Source organism: Sus scrofa, unplaced genomic scaffold (genome assembly GCF_000003025.6).
Source record: "Sus scrofa isolate TJ Tabasco breed Duroc unplaced genomic scaffold, Sscrofa11.1 Contig915, whole genome shotgun sequence".
NCBI lineage: Eukaryota > Metazoa > Chordata > Mammalia > Artiodactyla > Suidae > Sus > Sus scrofa.
The window spans coordinates 128,936-142,494 of NW_018085349.1; the positions used below are offsets into that span (position 1 = coordinate 128,936).

Sequence of the window (13,559 nt, forward strand, 5' to 3'; positions counted from 1 at the left end):
TAATGTGAATGACTGTCCTATTGACCTGTAGGACCACAAGATAGCAATCAAAGATGATATAAAAACTCTGCTTAGTAATTATCTCACTTGATTTCTTTTGCTATATCCATTTTGATTTAATATGCTATATAGCTATGACAAATTTAAAATACCCTGAAATCCAAAGTTAATTCTTAGGCTTTTATTTTTTAACATTCCTGTTTGTGTGCTTTTTAATTAGATATGTAGACTGCAGATAAGAGAAAGAATGGTTAGGTGTTTAGTTATAATTAACTCTGATAAATGAGGTTCACTAGAAAAAAATAAGTAGCTTCTATAATTGTTAGGTACCAGTGTTAGTTGGTGTTCATGACTCTAGGCCATACACAAAGTGTCTTTATCAAAGTAATGAAAGAATTTCTTCTGTAATTGCTAATAATTGTCATATTTATTCAATCCTTAATATGTGCCAGCCCCTTTGCTATTCAGCTTACAGGTTGTATTTAATCATTACAAATCCATAAGTTAGGTTCCATGGTTATGTTCATTTTACAGACAAGGAACCTGAAGCACAGAGAGCCTGACTTATTTTCTTAAGTTTTACACTTGCAAGTGAATAACTCTTAATTGGAAATCAGTAAAACTGTTGCTAAAATCCTCCTCCTTAGTCACAGTACCAGTCTGTAGTACACTGAAATAAAAGGAGGGTAAAGAAGGAAATAACTACTCAGAAATAAATCAATCAATGAAATTATGAGGATTGCATTAACTGTACATTTTTGAGGATGAATTAATCCAGTTTGAAAGTTTTGCTAAATATGAAATTATGTAGAAGCAGTGTTCTGCATTTTTCCTATAATGTTCCATCTCTCAGTGTAGGAAAAAGTAAAGCACAATATAGTCTATGAACTACATATGTAAATAGTGTAAAATTCACACGCACACAAGAAAACAAGTATAAATGTTCACTACATACTTGTAAAATGACTTTGAAAGTTCAGGCATTTCATTACTAGTTTTCCGAGAAATACTAAACAAGAGAAGAGAATTATTAATTTTTATGTCTGAGAGAGGCATTTACTTCTTCCTTTAATTATAATAATTTCTCCGTATGTAAGTATTAAACTCTGCAATTTAATGGTTCATAGTAGAATTGTAATATTGCTTTGTAGATCATCATGTTTCTCAGTAGTACATCAAATTAGTAGCTAGCTATAAGCATTGGCTATGGTATCTCATTCAACATTATTGCTTTAAATTCTATCGAAAATTGAATGACTCCACAGTTATAACCTGAATCCAGAAATTTAACTAGAAGTTCATATGCATTGTATATAAATATCCTTTATCCACCCTTATGTTCTACCAGCTTCATGTAGTTTCATGAATCCTCTTTTGCTCCTGCTGGTGTGTGTTGACGAGATGCTGCAGGTATTTTGAGTAGTTTATTTATTTCTTAATGGGGCTGAGCATGTCCACAATAAGGTATGTTGTTACTTAACCCTAGTCACTGGACTGGTAAGTAGGGAACATGTGAGCATACACTGGGTGAAGGCTTACTTTGTCCTACCAAAGGAAAGCCTTTGTATTGTCTTCAGGTAATGTGGCCCTTAATATGTAATTGTGTGTGTGGTCCACTTCTCCAGGCCCAGAGGGCTCCAAGTAATTGAAGGACTCAAGATTTTCAGAGGCATAAATCCAGAAATCCTCATTCCGTGTATGAAGGTCCTATTCCTTCCCAACCAATACCCTGACCCAGCTGTAGCAGACCTACCTCAATTGAGAGTTCAAGCTCTTGGAAATCTGCCACTCTTATAGGTTAGGAGCCTGGTATGCATATTTCTCTCTGCCCACAGCTGCAGTAGACAAGATCTTCTTTAAATGCTACTAAGGAGGCCTTCTGGCTTTCACATTTAGCTCTTAGTTGCTGGGTAATCATGCACAGTTTTTTCTTATCTTTTTTTCATATGCATTATTTACATTCAGCAATAACCATGTAATGCCACTAGAGTAGTGGTTATAGGTACACAATCTCTCCCATGTTTTTTAAAAAACTGAACACATTGTACCTAATAGCACATTCCCCTCCACTGGAATTCCATCTTACTTTAACACAGCTAAAACCCTTACAGTTGCACTTCTTCCTTGTGTCAGGTACCGTCTGTGTTCTATCAGTGATGATGGGGTCCTCACTGCCAGTGAGTTGGCAGGTGAACCAAGTCCAAAATCCCATTTAGCATCAGATTTCTCATCCCTCTGCAGGATGCATTAGGCTTGGACAGAGAGAGAAGTTGGAGTAAGTTACAGTTCCAAACAAGGCCAAGGACCCTGCCTGGCGCGCAGGAGCTGAGAAAGCCCATTAGAATGACCTATTTTCAGAACAGAAGCTGATATCCATAGTCTTACCTCCAACTGTCAGTAAGTATGGGCTTCCCAGGAGGAAGAAGTGACAGTTGATAAAATGCCTCTTTTCAGAGGAGGCATTTCCCAGTGAGAGCTGATGCTAGGGATACTCACAGGTCATGAGGAAATAAACTCTGTCTTGATGCTAGATGCAGTGGTGTGTCAAATAATCCACTTCAGAGAGAGTTAAGGGAAGTGTCTTAGAGCTTACCTCCAGTGCTCTTGTATGCAGAAGTAAGAGAAAATATTCTATGTTCAATGTCAGCACCTTAGTTTCAGAGATAACGAAGCAGTGCCTAATTGTATATGTACTCCAGCAAGTTAGGTATGGTTCAAGATCTCAACAGAGGGACTTGGAGTGAAGATGTAGATTTTAGATTTATAAATGAAATAGTTGTCATTGTGGTTATTCTCAGTGAGGAATAATCTACAGACTAACAATAGTATTGTGGTGAATACTAATATTTAATCACAGAGAAAGAAGGGCATGGAAACCCAGTGTGAGGTCGCAAGACAGAGAAGAAAAAACCAGGATTCCCATTCCTGGGTTTACTCAAATTCCAGACGTTAGATGTTGAAATAAAAGTTATAATTCATTTTACTCAGTAGAAATGTAATGAAATTTTATGTGTTGAAATTAGAATAAATGAATTATAAAAAGATATATATGTTAATTATGTTAATTAACTTGAATCAAAAGTTCTTAAGTAGGGTATTTCAAAAAATCTTAAGCATTTTATTTTTTATAAATTTCTATAACTGACTCCTTCATCCATTGATTTATGAGAATAGTGCCTGTGTATTTTTAAAAGTTGGTACTTTTATTACATATATATTTTAAGCCGAAAAAGAATTCCAAATGATCCAATATATAGATTGATAAATGAAGGTAGTTGAACAAAATAAATGTATCTAAAACCTTTTGTAGTTTTAAGGATTATAAGTTTTAGTTATAAGGATGCCTATGAATAAGATGTTCATTTCTATTAATGTATTTTCTTTTTGGTATCACAGTGATATGAAATAACTAAGCCAATAGGGACTAATAAAACCATTAAACCAGTAAACCTAAAAAGCAAATAGAAATACAATTACTTCTGTCATAAACTCACATCACTCCCTAGATGATACTGTTAAATTCTGGCTTAAATACATTAACCTTATATGCACAATTTCTCATGATGACCTAAAAGGCAAGAAAACATGAACAGACACTTTCATTTATTTAACATCTTAAATTGAAATCCAGTGCACAGACTATACACATCATTAAAGTAGGAACGACAGTGGCTTTTGAGGTCGGGTATTATTATTATTATTTTTTTGAATCCCTGTTTGGTTTATTTGAATTTTTTTTTTTCTCTGTGAAACTGAGTAGAGCTGAGAAGGAATCAAAGAAAACCTCATATATTAAATTCTTATATAGATATTTTGAATTCAAAAGTAAGGGTCAACAGGAGAGGAACAGGTGGCAGGCCCTGTCCCAGAAAACAAAGCCACTGAGGCAATCCTGCAAATTAAGGAGGATGGCAAATCCATCCCTTAAAAGAAAGTTGGGGGGGGGGCGGAATATAAAATACCCAAGTTTCAAAAGCCAGACTACTTCCACATTCTTGGTTCTCTACTCCAGACTGTCCTAAGATAGAGTGTTTCAAGTTTTCAAGGTAAGTTTTTGAGGATTTGGTTTTTGCAAACATATGCAAATATGATCTTCATGGGCAGTCCTGTTTTGGCCATTAATAGAAAGCAATATGCTTGGATTAGAGGTCTGATTTCCACTCCAATGCAAAGTTTCTTCTTTCCTGGCAACAAAGCCATTTGTAGAGATCTGGAAATCATGCACTTCTTAGGTGGGAGGAGGTACCATTCTGGTTCACCTGAAAATATCCTTTCAGATTGGCTGGTGTTTTACAGTCCCCTTTCAAGACCTCGTGTGTGTTGTTGACAACGATGGGGTCAAGGTTGCTGTAGTTGGGTGGGTTTGCATAGGGGTCATAGCCTAGCCGAGCCAGCATGGGGGTGATCTGGGCCATGTCTCACATCATGTCCCCAGGGATGTGGCCAGTCTTCTTGATGAGAGCTTCCAGGTTCACAGGCTTGATGACCTGGACTGTGGATTGCTCAATCTTGAACAGGGAGACACCTCCGGGCTTGCCAATGAGGTCCTCGTAGTGCAGGACAGCATCACTCCAGGTGATGCCAAGGAAGTTGAGGATGAGCTTGAGGGAGCAACGGGGGTGCAGCACCAGCTGCTAGTAGTACACCGGCAGACACTTGTCCTTGCCCACCTCCACACACTGTGCCTACATCACCTCAATGGCCTTGTTCCACTTGGTGGGGCAGTTGTGGTAGCTGCTGAGGTCAAAGCCAGCAATGGTGACCTTGCGGGTGATCATGGAGTGCACCAAGGCCCAGCCATCTCACACCATCAGCAGGGACTTAGAGTTGGGGAACAGGCGTGACAGGCAGACAGAGGACTTGAGGGTGAATGGGTCTTTGTTGCAGAGGATGCCGGCCGGCCGGCCATGCTTGGCGATCACCTCCAGGATGAAGGCCTGCATGGTGGCCTCCAGCGCTTGGTCCGTGATGCTGGCTTCATCCAGCCGCAGCTTCTCCCCACGGGACTTGGACCAGGCCTGACGCATGGCCTGGGGGATGATGCGGGTCTCCTCACCGCAGCGCACTTCCAGGTGGGCATCCAGCATCATGTGCATCAGTGTAGTGCAGCTCAGGGGCACGCCCCCCACGAAGATGTGCGGCATAGCCTTGCCACAATGGTATTCCACATAGTCCGTGCCCATCATCACCAGGTCCTCCTGCTCCGGCCGCATAGCCTGCCAGGGGTTCTGGGGGGCCCCCAGCACTGCCTGGCACTCCAGCACCTGCTGCCCTAGCTGGATGGCCAGCACCAGGGCCAGGGCAAGGCCGGCTGCCAGCAGTGCCCTCCACACCAACAGGCGCATGCTGGGCCTGGTGTGGAGGGCAGGCTTCAGTGACAGGTGGGCGGGAGGCCCTCCAGGCTCTCATCTCCCCTGAGCACTCTCATGCTGGGACTCTAGTCCTCGTGGCTGCTTGCCAAGATGGTCCACCAGCTGAGCCCTTGCGAGAAGCGTAGAGGGAGCCCCGCCGGCCCAGCAACTCCGGGCTTGCCAGCCACCTTGGCCGGGGGAGGAGGAGGTAGCAGGTATTATTTTTATTTCATTTAGTGTTTTGTAGTAGACATTTATCACGTTCACACCTTCCCTTTCTTTTCTTTTTTTTTTTTTTTTCTATAGCTTCACAGCAGCGTATGGAAGATTGGACTAGGGAGTCTAATCAGAGCTGCAGCTGCCAGTCTCCACCACAGCAGAGGCAACACTGGACCCGAAGCCGCCTCTGCAAACTGTTTCATGGCTCGTGGCAATGCCAGATCCTTAATCCACTGAGCAAGGCCAGTGATCAAACCTGCATCCTCATGGACACTATGTCATGTTCTTAACCCACGGAGCCGCAATGGAATCCACACACCTTCCTTTTTTGTTAAACTTTGGTACTCAAGTTCATGTACAAGTTTGTGCTCTTATGCATTAGCCCCATCCCCACCCATATACAAAGTTAATTGCACCACAGGTGGTACATTACTGTAAACACTCAAGTCATTGACAATCAGATTCTTAAACTTTTGATAATTTAAACTAAAAGATGGAATCTGCAGTTACATACACTTAAATTAAAAGGTCTGTTAAAGTTAGGTTTAGAGCAGTGCAAATAGTAAAGTGAGAGCAAGGCAAACACTTCAGAGAGAATGATGATAGAGGGAAATAAGATGACAGGCCCCGAAGCCCCTTGTTGCTTGAGAATGGTCTTGATTCCTGGTATTCTGATGTTCAGTTTAGTTCCTTTTGATCCTTACTCTTTTTTTTCCTTTTCTTGCTTGGATTTTATTTAAACAAATATTCATTTACATAAATACCCCCATTACTCAAAATGATTTCAGTGGTTTCTCTTCTTTGCAATAGGCATGCTGTATTTAGAGGGACTGCTAAAGTTCCTAAAAGCTAAAATATGAACAAGACGCCTCTTAAACATCTGTGGTACATTTTATATACGGAAGTTGAGAGTGGGAAGCAGGAAGTTCACTGAAGATTTTATTAGGAAACTATTTATAGCAGATGCCTAAGCAAAATGGGTAGTGACACTCATTACTGAAAGAGAGGAGAAAAGATCTTAATTTAATTAAATGTGTAAATTCTCCTTTACCATATAAAATTATATATTCATGGGTTACAGAGATTAGGACATGAACATATTTGGTGGAGGGTATTATTCTCTGTATGAGATCTTGTCCACCCCAGGGAGATAATATAGGATATAATATGTGCTAATACAGAAATTAAGCACATATATTTTGATATAAAAGAAAGCTAGAGTTCAAGCGCAATTCTGCCACTATCTAGCTATGTGATCTTAGATACATGTTAAAATCATATATTTTAATTGCAACTGAAATGACTTTTCATTCATTTTTATACTATTGCAAGGTATGTATATAACATACACAATACATAGACATAACACAAATATATATCAAGTTGGCCATAAAACTAATCGTCACAAGAGTTTTTGTCAAAATACTCAAAAGATTTTTTTGCAGACATAGACAACATTATAACTTTTAAAAATGAAAATGAAGTATAGTTGATGTACAATGTTATGTTGGTTTCAGGTGCATAGCACAGTGATTCAGTTACACATACATATATGGCTATTCCTTTTTAGGTTCTTTTACCTTATGGGTCATTATAAAATATTGAATATAATTCCCTGTGCTAAAAATAGGTCCTTTTTGGTAATTTTTTAATAGAAAGTCTAAGGAACTAGATTAGCTAAGATAGTTTTGATAAAAATTATAGGTAACAAGTAGATTTATCTGTTTTTAAGACTTGCTATGTAGCTGCAGTAGCCAAAACTCTGATAATGTGAGAGGAATAGATGCATAAAGGAATCAAATAGGAAATAGATCTTCAAAAATATGCCTGAGGAAAGACAGACATTTCAGTCTTTTCAAGAGGTGGTGGAACAGTTGAACATTTAAAGGTTTAAAAAAAATTTAAATAAATGAACCTCAACATAAGCCTCATATCTTATACAATGATTAACTCCTCATAGATCATGGAATTATATGTAAAATGTCAAACTATAAAACATACTTAGGAAAAAATAAGAACATTATGGTTAGGCAAAGAGCTCTTACACTTGCCACAAAAGCCTGATTCATAAAAGGAAATGTTGATAAATTAAACTTCCTCAAAATAATTTTTTTTCCTCTGTGAAAGATCCTGTTAAGGGAATGAATAGACAAGATACAGATCAGGACAAAATATTGGAACATAACATATACATCAAAGAGCTAGTATTTAGAAGATGTAAAGCTTTCTCAAAAGTGAAAGTAAAAATTTAAACAGCATACAATTCAACTACCATATGGACAAAAACATGAAGCAGCATTTCATTGGAGACTCAGAGATGACAAGTATATGAAAAAATATTCAATATCATTACCCATTAGAGGAATGAAAATTAAAATCACAATCAGATGCCATTGCACACTTATCAGAATGGCTTAAAAAAGTGACACCACTAACTGTTGATGAATATCCGGTATCTTAATTACAGAATTAGAACAGGTTAGTGGCTATCAGGAACAAGGGAGGGAGTGCTGATAGGAAGGAAGTGGATGTGATTATGAAAAGGCAGCAGTGAGGGGCCCTAGTGGTGATGGCACAGTTCTCTCTCATTACTGTAAATGTAAAAGTCCTGATTGTAATATTATGCTACAATTTTGCAAGTAACAATTAGAGGAAACTGGATAGAAGATGCACAGGACTAGTTTCTGAATTATTTTTTTCCCACTAAATATAAATTTACAGGTATGTTAAAAAACAAAGTTCGGTTTTTAAAAAATCACCTAAAATGAAATTAATAATTCTCCTTGGGAGAAGTCTGGATATGTTGGACAATAGAGATGTTTTTCCTCTAAAAATAGACAAATGCTTAAATATACTAATTATTATATTAAACTCACTAAGTTTCAAAGATATATCTTATTAAAATAAACAGATGTTCCTAAATGACTTTCTCATTTTATCTATGATTTATACTTCTTTGAAATCTAATTAGTAAGTTTACCTTTCCTGTAGCATAATGCTCAGGGAAATGCAAACATTATTTTTTACATTTAATAGAAATTTGAGAAAATTATTAAAATATCTAAAGTTTCTTTTTTCTGTCTTAATTGTGATGTAATTGGCATATTTTGATTATACAGCATAATGATTCAATATTTGTGTATATTGAAATCATCACTACAACAGTATAGTTAACATTTGTTTTAACATCAGTTTCTAAATATGTATTTGATGCACTAGATTAGTAAATCTTTCAAAGCTGAATTGCTAGCCTACAGTGGATTTCCCCATGCCTGCATTCCATTGTTGCTTCTGAAAACTCCAAACATTTGGTTTCTGTGATAAAATTTTTGGCAGATTCATTCACTTTAACATGCTGGATGCCTCTTGCTTTAAAATAAGTATCTTAGTCATCAGAATGGTTTGTGTTCAGTGCAGCTTTCAGGAAGATAAACAACATCTCTAGATTATATCATTAAATGCTTATTCAATATAACCAAACAAAAGATGTAACAAAGGTACAAACATCAGCATAAATATAACATTAAGAAAAATGAAAAAATACACTCAAGCAGATAACAACAGGAGACCATCCAACCAAAAAAAAAAAAAAAAAGAAAGGAAGAAGGAGAACCATAGAATCAACTGGAACACGAGGTTCAAATGGCAATAAATAATCATCTATCAATTATCACCTTAAATGTCAATGGACTGAATGCCCCAATCAAAAGACGCAGAGTGGCTGAGTGGATAAAAAGGCAAAAACCTTCAATATGCTGCCTACAAGAAACTCACCTTAGGACAAAAGATACATATAGATTGAAAGTGAAAGGGTGGGGAAAAATATTTCACGCCAATAGACAAGACAGGAAAGCAGGAGTCGCAATACTCATATCAGACAAAATAGACTTTAAAACAAAAGACATAAAGAAAGACAAAGAAGGACACTATTTAATGATTAAGGGATCCATCCAAGGAGAGGATGTTACTATCATCAACATATATGCCGCAATATAGGAGCACCCAGATACATACAACAAATATTAACAGACATAAAGGGAGATATTGATGAGAATACAATCATAGTAGGAGATCTTAATACCCCCCTCACATCAATGGACAGATCCTCTAGACAGAAAACCAATAAAGCAACAGAGATCCTAAAGGAAACAATAGAAAAGTTAGACTTCATTGATATCTTCAGGACACTACATCCAAAAAAAGCAGAATACACATTCTTCTCAAATGCTCATGGAACATTCTCAAGAATCGACCACATATTGGGACACAAAGCGAATCTCAATAAATTTAGGAGCATAGAAATTATCTCAAGTATCTTCTCTGACCACAATGCCATGAAATTAGAAATCAACCATGGGAAAAGCAAAGAGAAAAAACCTACTACATGGAGAATAAACAACATGCTACTAAAAAACCAATGGGTCAGTGAGGAAATCAAGAAGGAAATTAAAAACTACCTTGAAACAAATGATAATGAAGACACAACCTCTCAAAATCTATGGGATGCTGCGAAAGCAGTGCTCAGAGGGAAATTTATAGCAATACAGGCCTTTCTCAAAAAGAAGAAAGATCTCAAATGGACAACTTAACCCTCCACCTAAATGAATTAGAAAAAGAAGAACAAAAAAGTCCTAAAGTCAGCAGAAGGAAGGAAATTATAAAGATCAAAGAAGGAATCAATAAAATAGAGACTCAAAAAACAATAGAGAAAATTAATAAAACCAAGAGCTGGTTCTTTGAAAAGGTGAACAAAATTGACAACCCCCTGGCCAGACTCACTAAAAAGAGGAGAGAAAGAACCCAAATAACCAAATTATAAATGAAAAAGGAGAAATCACAACGGATACAGCAGAAATACAAAACACCATAAGAGAATACTATGAAGAACTATACGGCAACAAGTTTGACAATCTGGAAGAAATGGACAATTTTCTAGAGTCTTACAGTCTGCCAAAAGTGAATCAAGAGGAAACAGACCAACTGAACAGACCAATCACTAGAAATGAAATTGAAGAGGTCATAAAATCACTCCCTATAAATAAAAGTCCAGGACCAGATGGCTTCACAGGTGAATTCTATCAAACATAGAAATTGGTGCCCATCCTCCTTAAACTCTTTCAAAAGGTTGAAGAAGAAGGAATACTCCCAAAGACATTCTGTGAGGCCACCATCACCCTCATTCCAAAACCAGGCAGAGATACCACCAAAAAAGAAAACTATCGGCCAATATCTTTGATGAATATAGATGCAAAAATACTCAACAAAATCTTAGCCAACCGAATCCAACAACATACCAAAAAAATTATACACCATGACCAGGTTGGGTTCATCCCAGGTTCACAAGGATGGTTCAACATACGCAAATCAATCAGCATCATACACCACATTAACAAAAAAAAAGTCAAAAATCATATGATCATCTCAATAGATGCAGAAAAAGCATTTGACAAAGTTCAACATCCATTCATGATCAAGACCCTCGCCAAAGTGGGTATAGAGGGAACATTCCTGAATATAATCAAAGCCATTTATGATAAACCCACAGCAAATATAATCCTCAATGGGGAAAAATTGAAAGCCTTCTCACTCAAATCTGGAACAAGACAGGGATGCCCACTCTCACCACTGCTCTTCAACATAGTTTTGGAAGTCCTGGCCACAGCAATTAGACAAACAAAAGAAATAAAAGGCATCCAAAGAGGAAGGGAAGAGATGAAACTGTCACTGTATGCAGATGACATGATACTATACTTAGAAAACCCTAAGGACTCAACCCCAAAACTACTTGAACTGATTAATAAAGTCAGCAAAATAGCAGGATATAAGATTAACATTCAGAAGTCAGTTGCATTTCTGTATACCAGCAATGAAACATTAGAAAAGGAATACAAAAATACGATACCTTTTAAAATTGCACCTCACAAAATCAAACACCTCGGAATACACCTGACCAAGGAGGTAAAGGACCTATATGCTGAGAACTATAAACCTTTAATCAAAGAAATCAAAGAAGATGTCAAGAAATGGAAAGATATTCCATGTTCCTGGATTGGAAAAATCAATATTGTAAAAATGGCCATACTACTCAAAGCAATCTACAGATTCAATGCAATCCCTATCAAATGCCCCATGACATTTTTCACAGAACTAGAAGAAACAATCCCAAAATGTATATGGAACCACAAAACACCCAGAATTGCCAAAGCAATCCTGAGAAACAAAAACCAAGCAGGAGGCATAACTCTCCCAGACTTCAAGAAATACTACAAAGCCACAGTCATTCCAACAGTGTGGTACTGGTATAAAAACAGACAGACAGACCAATGGAACAGAATAGAGAACCCGGGAATAAACCCTGACACCTATGGTCAATGAATCTTTGACAAGGGAGGCAAGAACATAAAATGGGAAAAAGAAAGTCTATTCAGCAAGCATTGCTGGGAAACCTGGACAGCAGCATGCAAAGCAATGAAACTAGAACACACCCTCACACCATGCACAAAAATAAACTCCAAATGGCTGAAAGACTTAAGTATATGACAGGACACCATCAAACTCCTAGAAGAAAACATAGGCAAAACACTCTCTGACATCAACTTCATGAATATTTTCTCAGGTCAGTCTCCCAAAGCAATAGAAACTAGAGCAAAAATAAACCCATGGGACCTCATCAAACTGAAAAGCTTTTGCACAGTAAAGGAAACCGAAAAGAAAACAAAAAGACAACTTTCAGAATGGGATAAAATAGTTTCAAATGATGCAACCGACAAGGGCTTAATCTCTAGAATATATAAACAACTTATACAACTCAACAGCAAAAAAGCCAATCAATCAATGGAAAAATGGGCAAAAGACCTGAATAGACATTTCTCCAAGGAAGATACACAGATGGCCAGCAAACACATGAAAAAATGCTCAACATCAGTGATTATAAGAGAAATGCAGATCAAAACTACCATGAGATACCACCTCACACCAGTCAGAATGGCCATCATTAATAAATCCACAAATAACAAGTGCTGGAGGGGCTGTGGAGAAAAGGAAACCCTCCTGCACTGCTGGTGGGAATGTAAACTGGTACAACCACTATGGAGAACAGTTTGGAGATACCTTAGAAATCTATACATAGATCTTCCATATGACCCCACAATCCCACTCTTGGGCATCTATCCGGACAACAAAACTCTACTTAAAAGAGACACATGCACCCGCATGTTCATTGCAGCACTATTCACAATAGCCAGGACATGGAAACAATCCAAATGTCCATCGACAGATGATTGGATTCGGAAGAGGTGGTATATATACACAATGGAATACTCCTCAGCCATAAAAAAGAATGACATAATGCCATTTGCAGCAACATGGATGGAACTAGAGAATCTCATACTGAGTGAAATGATCCAGAAAGACAAAGACAAATACCATATGATATCACTCATACCTGGAATCTAATATCCAGCACAAATGAACATCTCCACAGAAAAGAAAATCATGGACTTGGAGAAGAGACTTGTGGCTGCCTGATGGGAGGGGGAGGGAGTGGGAGGGATCAGGAGCTTGGGCTTATCAGACACAATTTAGAATAGATTTACAAGGAGATCCTGCTGAATAGCATTGAGAACTATGTCTAGATACTCATGTTGAAACAGAAGAAAGGGTGGGGGGAAAAATGTAATTGTAATGTATACATGTAAGGATAACCTGACCCCCTTGCTATACAGTGGGAAAAAAAAAAAGAGACATAGGAAAAATAGAAAATACAATCACTTTGTTAAATGGAAAAAAAAAAAAAAAAGAAAAATGTTTTAGGAGTTCCCGTCGTGGCACAGTGGTTAAGGAATCCGACTAGGAACCATGAGGTTGCGGGGTTGGTCCCTGCCCTTGCTCAGTGGGTTAACGATCCGGCGTTGCCGTGAGCTGTGGTGTAGGTTGCAGACGCAGCTCAGATCCTGCGTTGCTGTGGCTCTGGCGTAGGCTGGTGGCTAC

At 37.9% G+C, this 13,559-nt stretch overlaps 1 pseudogene; it reads right to left on the minus strand.

Annotated features, from left to right (window-relative positions):
* Nucleotides 1-4,217: 4,217 nt before the first annotated feature.
* On the minus strand, nucleotides 4,218-5,644 carry LOC102163367 (annotated as a pseudogene).
* Between the last annotated feature and the right edge of the window lie 7,915 nt (nucleotides 5,645-13,559).